Source organism: Eleutherodactylus coqui, chromosome 7 (assembly GCF_035609145.1).
Source record: "Eleutherodactylus coqui strain aEleCoq1 chromosome 7, aEleCoq1.hap1, whole genome shotgun sequence".
Classification (NCBI taxonomy): domain Eukaryota; kingdom Metazoa; phylum Chordata; class Amphibia; order Anura; family Eleutherodactylidae; genus Eleutherodactylus; species Eleutherodactylus coqui.
Window position 1 is genome coordinate 200,130,828 of NC_089843.1, and position 12,670 is coordinate 200,143,497.

At 51.4% G+C, this 12,670-nt stretch overlaps 1 non-coding gene across 1 annotated transcript; it reads right to left on the bottom strand.

The window, feature by feature from the left end:
• Positions 1–10,671: 10,671 nt before the first annotated feature.
• Positions 10,672–10,860, bottom strand: LOC136573883 (U2 spliceosomal RNA). The gene has a single exon (XR_010786098.1). It is a non-coding gene; the product is annotated as a U2 spliceosomal RNA (small nuclear RNA).
• Between the last annotated feature and the right edge of the window lie 1,810 nt (positions 10,861–12,670).

The following is a 12,670-nucleotide window of genomic DNA, read 5'->3' on the forward strand; positions in this document are numbered from 1 at the left end:
ATGTTGACCACAGCGACTGGCCGTGCGGCCATTCCGAAGCTTTAGGTATAGAGGTCAAACCGCACTCCTGCAGGCAGAGAATGTCAGCAGACCGTGTGGACAGGTGCTCTAAAATAGCCGCACGTCTAGCTCTGCTACATATAACCCTTACATTTAGGGATAAAACTGATGAAATGAATGGTTATGAGGATAAAAACAATAACAGGAAAACAACCAACATTACAATACTTTCAGACATTAGGCATTTGCAAGGCACCAACAAACTGCTCAATTGCGTCGGTGTCCAGAAATGGGGAGGATGCCCCACTGCTGGGGGACAGCATGTCCTCCTCTAAGTCTGCCAGCACCTCAAAAGCATTGGTGCTTAAACAAACAGGGGGGCTGGCTGGGCTTTGGGCACAAGGTATGGAGCCCTCAGAGGAGTTTGTAGCACTAGGTGCAGTTTTCATCCTTTTAGATTTGCTTCTTTGCACCAACGCCCAAGAGTCCTCCTCCCCCTCCTGCCTCTTAGGTGCAAGTCCTGGCATAATGCCAGCAGTAGGGGAGCACACAGTTCCTGGAATAACAGAATTTGTAGAGGAAGGCAAAGACAGTTCCATACTCACAGTACCTGCGTCAGGGATGATGGTGGTGCTGTCATCTGTATCCTCATCATGCTGGGGTTGGGCAGCTGCAGACACTTGTAGCTGGGAGGCCGTGGCTGCCTGATGATCGGCTGTAGTAACTCCCAGGGGGGCAGCAGGGGGGGCACTCTGTGCAGCAGGCTCAGCGCTGGAGACCTCAGAGGGCAAACTCTGAGGTACAGGAGCTCCCATCGGGTTTACCTCTGCTGCGGTTGCTGTTGTAATCCCTGGCTGTTCTGGCTGGAGTCCTGAGGTGGACGCTTGATTTTGCGCAGTTGTCCGAGACAGTGGCGGCAAGCGACAGGGGGCCTCAACCACAGGCATCAATTCTTCTGGTTCAGTAACCCCAGTGTCCAAACCGCTTTCAAAGAAAATGGGTCCTCTTCCAGTGCGAGCTGCATCAGCATAACTGCGGCTCGTCATTAGTCCCTTGGGGCAGTTCTTTGCCAGGTGCAAAATGGAGCCACACAGGTCACATTAGTGAGGCTTAGGGCACTGTCCAGCCTCATGGCCGTGTACTCACAATTCCTGCAGCAGCGGCCATTAGGACAGAAGTCTTGTGTGTGTCCAAACTGCAAACACAGCCTGCAGTAGCGGGGCTGGCCTGGGTAGGTCAAATATCCTCTGTTGCCTCCCAGGGAGAAGGAGGATGGTGGGGGCTTTACTCCTCCGATGCCATTAGGGTCTGTGCGAAAACGCACCCAGAAACGCAGCTTGCCATTGGGGATCCCAAAAGCATTCTTCAGCTTCACTCCTCCACGCACATTGCTGCAGTATCTCTGCAGGATCTCTGCAGGAACGCCACCACATGAGAGAGCTCAGTGAAGGGGTTAAATAGATGCAGAGTCACTGGCTTCTCATCCATCTGGAACAGTGGCAGCAGGATGAAGTCGCTCAGCTTCCCTTCTTCTTTCAGCAGCTTCCAGCGTTCAAAGATATTCAGGCAGAAGCTGTTTGTCTCAAAAGAGACATCAAACAGTCCTTTGCCGGTGTGGTCTTGCAGGCAGAAGATGTCAGCAGCTTTCAGCTTCAGTGCTTCAAAGAGGACTTCCTGGACGAAGGTTCCCAGCTCCACTCTTCTGCAGGAATCTGGCTTAACCAGAAAGCGGATGGTGTTCCGTATAGCCTTAGGCTCCATTTCACCACTCCAAGCGATCCTCTTCTCCGACCCACATGTGATCTTAGCCAAAAGGCCGAGAAGCGATAACCCGAAACGGGTTTCACCTGTAGCCCGGCCCGCCCAACTCCACTTCCAAGGCTAGAGACAACACGCTCAGCCAGCACTCTGGGCGCACCCACAATGCACCCAGGCAGCCGGGAGAATTGTAAAACTTTGCATAGCCCCGCCCCACGTCTTCTCAACCGCGCCCAGCCTCACACCCTCAGTCCTTCTTCTTGCACCGTGCTCACGCATCCTAGGCTTGCAGAGCCTGCTGCTGCTGCAGGACTCGTCAGCTCCCTACACAGGACGGTTAAGCCGGCGATGACACTAGAAGCAAGCACTAGTTTGTCTCTGAAGGTGCGTCGGCCGGTCGGCTGGAGGGATCTCTTTGGCCGGCCGCATTTCGAGTGGGGACGGATGGAAACTTTTTACCTAAAATGAGGGAAATTGGCTTCGGCCCCATAGGGCTTTATTGCCTTCCCCTGGGCCAGCATTAGTAGACCCTAGTAAGGAGAATAATAGAGCGGCATGGTCATCCGAAGAACTTAAAAACATACAGTAGGCCTTTTTTTCCCGCCATACATACATAACTACAGATTTTATATTTTTTTTACATATATATATACACACACACACACACACACACACACACACACACACACACACACAAACAATCTTAAATCTATCTTTAATCTATATCTACAAAATCTATAATTCAGAAATAATCCATATCTATATTCTATAGAGATGAGCGAACGTACTCGTCCGAGCTTGATATTCGTGCGAATATTAGGGTGTTCGGGATGCTCGTTACTCATAACGAGTACCACGCTGTGTTCCAGTTACTTTCAGTTTCCTCTCTGAGACGTTAGCGCGCTTTTCTGGCCAATTGAAAGACAGGGAAGGCATTACAACTTCCCCCTGTGACGTTCAAGCCCTATACCACCCCCCTGCTGTGAGTGGCTGGGGCGATCAGATGTCACCCGAGTATAAAAGTCGGCCCCTCCCGCGGCTCGCCACACATGCCTTGTGAGTTAGCTGAGGGACAGTGGTATCGTGCTGGAGCTGCTGTAGGGAGAGCGTTAGTAGTTAGTGTAGGCTTCAAGAACCCCAACGGTCCTTCTCAGGGCCACATCTAATAGTGTGCAGTACTGTGTTAGCACTGTATTTTTATTTTTTTTTCAAAATTGGATCTGCAGAGCATTGCGCCCTGCAATAGGGACAGAAGTGGTGGTTAGGCAGGGAGAGTGTTAGCAGTGAGTGTAGGCTTCAAGAACCCCAACGGTCCTATCTAGGGCCACATCTATCCGTGTGCAGTACTGTCCAGGCTGCTGTTAGCAGTGTTGCATATTTTGTTTTTTTTTTCAAAACCGGCTGTGCAGACCATTGCACCCGGCATTAATACTACAGGGATAGAATTGTGTAGGCAGGGCCAGAAGACATACATTACTCATTGAATAGACGCAGTGTGGCTTGTCCTTTGAAAAACAAGGGAAACAATTCTATTCTGCCTGCCTCTGACAGTCCCCAGGGCTCTGGGTACGTGTGTGCTGCGTGCAGAACGTTAAAAAAAATCAGACGCAGCCAGCTACGTTTTACTGCAGGCTTGCGCCAATTTTTTTCCTGCATGGGAAATCCATGATCTGCTGGAGCCAATAACTTTGCATCACTGCAGTTCTCTGACACATTTGCAGGGCCACAACACAGTTATTAAACTTAGTAGTATTCATTGAATAGACGCAGTGTGGCTTGTCCTTTTAAAAAACAAGGGAAAAAATTCTATTCCGCCTGCCTCTGACAGTCCCCAGGGCTCTGGGTACGTGTGTGCTGCGTGCAGAACGTTAAAAAAAAATCAGACGCAGCCAGCTACGTTTTACTGCAGGCTTGCGCCAATTTTTTTCCTGCATGGGAAATCCCTGATCTGCTGGAGCCAATAACTTTGCATCACTGCAGTTCTCTGACACATTTGCAGGGCCACAACACAGTTATTAAACTTAGTAGCATTCATTGAATACACGCAGTGTGGCTTGTCCTTTGAAAAACAAGGGAAAAAATTCTATTTTGGCTGCAGGCTTGCGCCAATTTCTTTCCTAGCTTGGAAATCACTGGTAATACAGCATGCTGAGGGGTAGGGGTAGGCCGAGAGGACGTGGACGCGGCCAAGGACGCGTAGGCCCAAGTGAGGGTGTGGGCACAGGCCGAGCTCCTGATCCAGGTGTGTCGCAGCCGACTGCTGCGCGATTAGGAGAGAGGCACTTTTCTGGCGTCCCCACATTCATCGCCCAATTAATTGGTCCACGCGGGAGACCTTTATTAGAAAATGAGCAGTGTGAGCAGGTCCTGTCGTGGATGGCAGAAAGTGCTTCGAGCAAGCTATCATCCACCCAGAGTTCTGCGCCGTCCAGTGCTGCAAATCCGAATCCTCTGTCTGCTGCTCCTCCTTCCTCCCAGCCTCCTCACTCCACTACAATGACACATGCTCAGGAGCGGAAGACTCCCAGGAACTGTTCTCGGGCCCCTGCTCAGATTGGGCAGCAGTGGTTCCTCTCCCACCAGATGAGTTTATCGTCACTGATGCACAACCATTGGAAAGTTCCCGGGGTCCGGGGGATGAGGCTGGGGACTTCCGGCAACTGTCTCAAGACCTTTCAGTGGGTGAGGAGGACGATGACGATGAGACACAGTTGTCTTGCAGTGAGGTAGTAGTAAGGGCAGTAAGTCCGAGGGAGGAGCGCACAGAGGATTCGGAGGAAGAGCAGCAGGACGATGAGGTGACTGACCCCACCTGGTGTGCAACGCCTACACAGGACAGGTCTTCAGAGGGGGAGGCACGGGCAGCAGCAGGGCAGGTTGCAAGAGGCAGTGCAGTGTCCAGGGGTAGAGGCAGGGCCAGACCAAATAATCCACCAACTGTTTCCCAAAGCACACCCTCGCGCCATGCCACCCTGCAGAGGCCGAGGTGCTCTAAGGTCTGGCAGTTTTTCACCGAGACGCCTGACGACCGACGAACAGTGGTGTGCAACCTTTGTCGCGCCAAGATCAGCCGGGGAGCCACCACCAACAGCCTCACCACCACCAGCATGCGCAGACATATGATGGCCAAGCACCCCACAAGGTGGGACGAAGGCCGTTCACCGCCTCCGGTTTGCACCGCTGCCTCTCCCCCTGTGCCCCAACCTGCCACTGAGATCCAACCCCCCTCTCAGGACACAGGCACTACCGTCTCATGGCCTGCACCCACACCCTCACCTCCGCTGTCCTCGGCCCCATCCACCAATGTCTCTCAGCGCACCGTCCAGCCATCGCTAGCGCAAGTGTTTGAGTGCAAGCGCAAGTACGCCGCCACACACCCGCACGCTCAAGCGTTAAACGTGCACGTAGCCAAATTTATCAGCCTTGAGATGCTGCCGTATAGGGTTGTGGAAACGGAGGCTTTCAAAGCTATGATGGCGGCCCCGCGCTACTCAGTTCCCAGTCGCCACTACTTTTCCCGATGTGCCGTCCCAGCCCTGCACGACCACGTCTCCCGCAACATTGTACGCGCCCTCACCAATGCGGTTAGTGGCAAGGTCCATTTAACTACGGACACGTGGACAAGCACAGGCGGGCAGGGCCATTATATCTCCCTGACGGCACATTGGGTGAATTTAGTGGAGGCTGGGACAGAGTCAGAGCCTGGGACCGCTCACGTTCTACCCACCCCCAGAATTGCGGGCCCCAGCTCGGTGGTGGTATGTTCGGCGGTGTATGCTTCTTCCACTAAAGCACCCTCCTCCTCCTCCTCAACCTCTGTCTCGCAATCTAGATGTGTCAGCAGCAGCAGGACGTCGCCAGCAGTCGGTGTCGCGCGGCGTGGCAGCACAGCGGTGGGCAAGCGTCAGCAGGCTGTGCTGAAACTACTCAGCTTAGGAGATAGGAGGCACACGGCCCACGAACTGCTGCAGGGTCTGACACAGCAGACTGACCGCTGGCTTGCGCCGCTGAGCCTCCAACCGGGCATGGTCGTGTGTGACTACGGCCGTAACCTGGTGGCGGCTCTGCAGCTCGGCAGCCTCACGCACGTGCCATGCCTGGCCCACGTCTTTAATTTGGTGGTTCAGCGCTTTCTGAAAAGCTACCCACGCTTGTCAGACCTGCTCGGAAAGGTGCGCCGGCTCTGCGCACATTTCCGCAAGTCCCACACGGACGCTGCCACCCTGCGCACCCTGCAACATCGGTTTAATCTGCCAGTGCACCGACTGCTGTGCGACGTGCCCACATGGTGGAACTCTACGCTCCACATGTTGGCCAGGCTCTATGAGCAGCGTAGAGCTATAGTGGAATACCAACTCCAACATGGGCGGCGCAGTGGGAGTCAGCCTCCTCAATTCTTTTCAGAAGAGTGGGCCTGGTTGGCAGACATCTGCCAGGTCCTTCGAAACTTTGAGCAGTCTACCCAGGTGGTGAGCGGCGATGCTGCAATCATTAGCGTCACCATTCCTCTGCTATGCATCTTGAGAAGTTCCCTGTAAACCATAAAGGCAGCCGCTTTGCGCTCGGAAACAGAGGCGGGGGAAGACAGTATGTCGCTGGATAGTCAGAGCACCCTCCTGTCTATATCTCAGCGCGGTGAGGAGGAGGAGGAGCAGCATGAGGAGGATGAGGAGGAGGGGGAAGAGACAGCTTGGCCCACTGCTGACGGTACCCATGCTGCTTGCCTGTCATCATTTCAGCGTGTATGGCCTGAGGAGGAGGAGGAGGAGGAGGAGGAGGAGGATCCTGAAAGTGATCTTCCTAGTGCGGACAGCCATGTGTTGCGTACAGGTACCCTGGCACACATGGCTGACTTCATGTTAGGATGCCTTTCTCGTGACCCTCGCGTTACACGCATTCTGGCCACTACGGATTACTGGGTGTACACACTGCTCGACCCACGCTATAGGGAGAATCTTCCCACTCTCATTCCCGAAGAGGAAAGGGGTTCGAGAGTGTTGCTATACCACAGGACCCTGGCGGACAAGCTGATGGTAAAATTCCCATCCGACAGCGCTAGTGGCAGAAGGCGCAGTTCCGAGGGCCAGGTAGCAGGGGAGGTGCGGAGATCGAGCAGCATGTACAGCCCAGGCAGTGCAACAGTCTTTAAGGGCCTGGACAGCTTTATGGCTCCCCACCAAGACTGTGTCACCGCTCCCCAGTCAAGGCTGAGTCGGCGGGAGCACTGTTAAAGGATGGTGAGGGAGTACGTAGCCGATCGCACGACCGTCCTCCGTGACGCCTCTGCCACCTACAACTACTGGGTGTCGAAGCTGGACACGTGGCCTGAACTAGCACTGTATGCCCTGAAGGTGCTTGCTTGTCCTGCGGCTAGCGTCTTGTCGGAGAGGGTGTTTAGTGCGGCTGGGGGAATCATCACAGATAAGCGTACCCGCCTGTCAACCGACAGTGCCGACAGGCTAACACTCATCAAGATGAACAAAGCCTGGATTTCCCCAGACTTCTCTTCTCCACCAGCGGACAGCAGCGATACGTAAGCAATACGTAGGCTGCACCCGCGGATGGAAGCTACGTTCTCTCTCACCATCCAAAACGGGGACATTTCTGCTTCATCAATCTGTGTCTAATATTCCTCCTCCTACTCCTGCTCCTCCTCCTGAAACCTCACGTAATCACGCTGAACGGGCAATTTTTCTTAGGGCCACAAGGCTCACTCATCTAATTTTTCTAAACAATTTTTATATGTTTCAATGCTCTTAAAAGCGTTGAAACTTTAACTTTAACGAAAAATTGGCTTCCTGGCACCCACCCATGCTGTGGGTCCACAGGGAATTATAAATGCATCTGTTTCCACTTGTAAAGAACCCCAGTCTGACTGGGGCTTGCAGTGTGGGCCGAAGCCCACCTGCATTAAGCACGACATTACTACCTCAGCTGTGTTGGGCAATGCAATGGGATATTTCTGTGTACCGCCGTTGGCTTCCTGGCACCCACCCATGCTGTGGGTCCACAGGGAATTATAAATGCATCTGTTTCCACTTGTAAAGAACCCCAGTCTGACTGGGGCATGCAGTGTGGGCCGAAGCCCACCTGCATTAAGCACGACATTACTACCTCAGCTGTGTTGGGCAATGCAATGGGATATTTTTGTGTATCGCCGGTGGGTTCCAGGGAGCCACCCATGCTGTCGGTCGACAGGGACTTCACAATAGGGAGTTGTACCTGCCTATGTCTATGAATTAAAAAGCCCGGTCTGACTGGGGCATGCAGAGACACCTTGACAGAATGAATAGTGTGTGGCACATAGGTTCCCCATTGCTATGCCCACGTGTGCAGCTCCTGATGGTGGTGGCACAGGATTCTATTTCTCATTGCTTCTGTACAGCATTGTGGGCTATCGCCCCGCCCCTTTTAAAGAGGGTCGCTGCCTAGCCGTGCCAACCCTCTGCAGTGTGTGCCTGCGGTTCCTCCTCATGGCAGACGCACTTCTAAATAGACATGAGGGTGGTGTGGCATGAGGGCAGCTGAAGGCTGCGCAGGGACACTTTGGTGTGCGCTGTGGGGGGGAGGGGGGGCGGTTGGGCAGCATGTTACCCAGGAGAAGTGGCAGTGGAGTGTCATGCAGGCAGTGATTGTGCTTTGTTGGAGGTAGTGTGGTGCTTAGCAAAGGTATGCCATGCTAATGAGGGATTTTCAGAAGTAAAAGTTGTTGGGAGGGGGGGGGGCACTCTTGCCGCTATTGTGGCTTAATAGTGGGACCTGTGAACTTGAGATGCAGCCCAACATGTAGCCCCTCGCCTGCCCTATCCGTTGCTGTGTCGTTCCCATCACTTTCTTGAATTGCCCAGATTTTCACACAAGGAAACCTTAGCGAGCATCGGCGAAATACAAAAATACTCGGGTCGCCCATTGACTTCAATGGGGTTCGTTACTCGAAACGAACCCTCGAGCATCGCGAAAAGTTCGTCCCGAGTAACGAGCACCCGAGCATTTTGGTGCTCGCTCATCTCTAATATTCTACATAATTAATAAAGATAGATAGACTCACATACATACATACATATATGCTGTATGCAAATGAACCAGGTGTTTGGAAGGCTGATGATGTCACTCCATTGTGATGTCATCAATTTAGAAGCATTAATACCGGGCTTGGCAGCCATTTTAGTCAGTCTCTGCTGCAGCTGGGAGACGGGAGATGGTCTTTATCTCTACCAAGAAGCTGCAGAACTACCGGTAACTGCATCATTTAATTTTATTCAATATAGGTTTTATTGGTTTCATGGAGGGGGGGGAACTTTTGCCTTATCTCAAAGCAATGTAAAAATAACTTTGACAATGAAACTTAATAAATAAATTTCGAGTTGAACTATATTATGTTTGTCTGTGATATTTTATAAGGTCTACAAACAGGGGAATGAGGGGAGGGTAAGGGGGGGAGTGGTAAGGGAGGGTAGGTATCTAAGACACGGGAGAAAGAAATAAAACAAAAGGGGGGGGGGCGGGCTCCGGGATTGTTGTTTCTCTTTACGATTGTGGTTTAAACGTGTTACTCACATGTCCCTGTCTGTAACCACCTAGTAAATAGGGGTGAGCTCCGGGCATCTATCCATATCGCCCAGGTGTGATACAATTTATCATAGCCTGACGGCTCATCTAGAAGCCTCATTCTCTCCATACGCTCTATTTCGTGGATCATTGTTATTTTTAGCGGAGTGCATTTTTTATGCAGCACACAAGGGGGAGACAGCGGCCTACCAAAATCTAGTTGGCTGCTGCTGTGGCTTTCTTTTTTTTTTTTTTTTTTAAAAAAAAGGTAGGTTCCGTTCTTCCATGGTGAGGAATAGGCAGGGAGGTTCCGTTTTTGCCAGCTGGGGAATGCTTATAGGCAAGGCCTTATCCCTGGTGGTGCATGTAACGTCAGACCACGTTTCAGACATGCAGCAGCGGCGGTGGCAGCAGCAGCATTCAGTCCGTCAGTGGCTGACAAACGAGCTCCATGCAAGTTTACAGTAAACAGACACATTTCTTTCTTTACTGTATTGACTGCGGTCTGTAATCGAGCGCTTGAACTGTTTCTGTGTCCATGCATTGAATAAAGCAATACATCCTTGTAAAGTAGACGTCCGTTCGTTGGAGTTCTTTGCTCCCCGAGTGTTGCTCCATCTCTAAACGTTGGCCTGGATCTTCATGGACGAATACTGCCCATCCCACGTGGAGCGTGTATCTCAGCCCGCGTGGAGTGCTGCAGTCCAATGAGGTATTCCGTGCTGCATAGCAAGCCTCGGGCCTGTGTGATTGGGGGTCCGCTGCTGTCTGTCCACTCTGAAGCGCGCATCCGGGGCCGGCCGGCCGGGGGGCCGCTTTTCGACTACCAGCGACTGCAGGTCACTCACACAGGCTGGTTGGAATGGCCTAGCATTATCCTGATCCGGAGGTGTAACTTGAAGCTGCGGGGCCCCAGTACAAAGTCTGGAACTGGGCCCCCAAACTATAAAGCTTCATTGATAGCATTGGTTTACAATGTGGGGAAGAGAGACTTTATGGGCCCCCTGGGGCTCCGGGCCCCCTGCACATACACCCATGACCCGAATACGTGGAGCATACAGACGCAGGCTGCCAGGATACGCTGTGCCTGCCCGATGTTTCCAACTTGGCTATTAGCGCAGCTGTAGGTACAAACTATAGAGTGCGGCTGCCATATGAACTGGTGTTTGTGTGTGTTGTTTTGCTTCCAGTTGTACCTGTGCTGTGCACACTCTGGCAGACGCAGCTGCTCAGTGGATACAATGTTGCGAGCTCCACGGCAGCAGACGGGCTGAGTGTCAATCAAAGTGCTTGGGTAGCAGCAGCCGCCACAGCTGCGCTGCACCTCTTGCTCGTCGTTTCTGTTTTTGAATACTGAAATAAGAAAGGGGGTGCACCGGTCCTGGAGGTACTGCAATACCAGGTCAATGCGTGGAGTGGACAGAGCAAGCTCTTTTTCCAGCTCCCTGTTCTAAAAATCCATTTAATATATGGTCCCCAGATAGGGGACGTATCAGATATTAAACTGATAAGAACAGATTTTTTTTTTAAGTTGACAAACCCTCCAAATGGGGGGTGTTTTTATTTACATAACATATATATATATACATAGACATTTTCTTAAAATGCTTGTCCATAGTACATTAAAAACACATTAAATAACATATTTAAAACATACCATTTAAAACATTTGTCTACATATAATACACGTTGTAAAAAACATACCAAAACAGCTTAAAATTCACATAAAAAGTGCACTTGGTGACATCATATTATGGAACTCCACTCTGATAAAAGCCATTTCCTTGCTAAAATTGGAAAGTTTTTCCTATCCACTATGTAGTATTGGTGCATCTCGTTAAGACTGATGGATAAAATGTCCTTCACAGATAAAATCTCGTGTTTAAAAACTAAAATGTTCCTGGCCTTCCATAGAGCTGCTTTGACCGAGTTGACCATCTTCCATGCCATAATTCTCTGAGTCTGTGTGGGGCATTCCAGGCATCCATACAGAACAGCGTCCAATGTAAGTCTCTTTATTCCGGTTATTTTAATCATTAGCGGCAAAATCTTGGTCCAAACTCTCTCAGCAATAAAACAAGTCCATATGAGATGTTGTGTCGTCTCTTCTCCTGGGCATCCGGGTCTTGGGCATGCGGCAGTGTTGGTCAAACCTCTACGATGCTGGAATGCCCGGCATGGAAGACAGTCATGGACGCAGCTCCAGGCCAGGTCTTTCTGTGAATTAAAAATATAATGGTTAACCATTGTCCAGGTCTCTTTGCTTCTCTTTTCGTTAAAATTGCTTACTTGCACATAAAAACCACTTTCTTTAATATTCTTTAAAATAATTTTACTGTTCATTAAAACTTGTGGGCTTTTCCCAGTAAAATCATATAAAATGGCTATTTTTTCTAAAATCTTATATTCATGGGACAGATTTAAAGAATAAGGGGAATTTAAAACTGTTTTAAACCATCCATTCCTCCTCATAAAATAGCCAGTATTATATCGTATAAAATAAGACCAATAGTGGTTTTTAAAAAGAGCACCAATACACATACTAAAATACTTCGTGTATGGGGCGTGGCCAAGCAGCCGAGGACACCGGCCGCATGTAAGAGTAGCTCCCGGACAAGCCGACTTACCAGCCATCCTGACCTAATCCTGAGGGCCCCCAAACCCACCCGAACACCTCCTGAAGCAGAGAGGGAGAGGAGGGAGCAAGCTGTAACACCCGCACGGCTCCCATAGCAGAGGTAACGCCGGCAGCAGACCCGCGATACTGCGACCGCTGCTGCCGCCATCTTGAGTGCGGCGCCGGCCGCCGGGGGATCGGAGGACAAGAGAGGAGGCGGAGGAGACCTCCTGAGTGGAGAAGGCAGCGCTGAGACCGGGGAGGGGTGAGCGGCAGTGCAGAGAGGAGAGCGGCCGTACCGGAGCCGTTATACAGCGCTGAGTGTGGGAGCTGCGCTCCTTCCCGCCACAAACCGCGCGGGGGGGGGGCCGAGGGGGAAGCTGCACGGTCGAAAAGTGAAGACAGCTGCACACATACCCACAGAAAGGGACACCTGCTGGCACTCCTACACTGCAGCCAGTCCCAAAATACACAGCCATTAACCCCTGACAAGTTAACAGTGCAACACAAGCAATTGCCACCCCAGGGGGGAAGAGGAAAGGAACAAACAGACCAAGTTCCTTCTGGTGTGAGCATTACACACCTAAACTACAAGGTGCCATTGCAGCCCCAACAGGCACGAAAAGGTGAAGCACCAGACAAAAGGCATCACAAAGCGCATGCCCTAAAGTGAACACACTGCAAAGCACAGCCCTTTATAGGCCCCCTACTGGGAATCTAATATCCCGTAAAGTCATCCGCCATAAG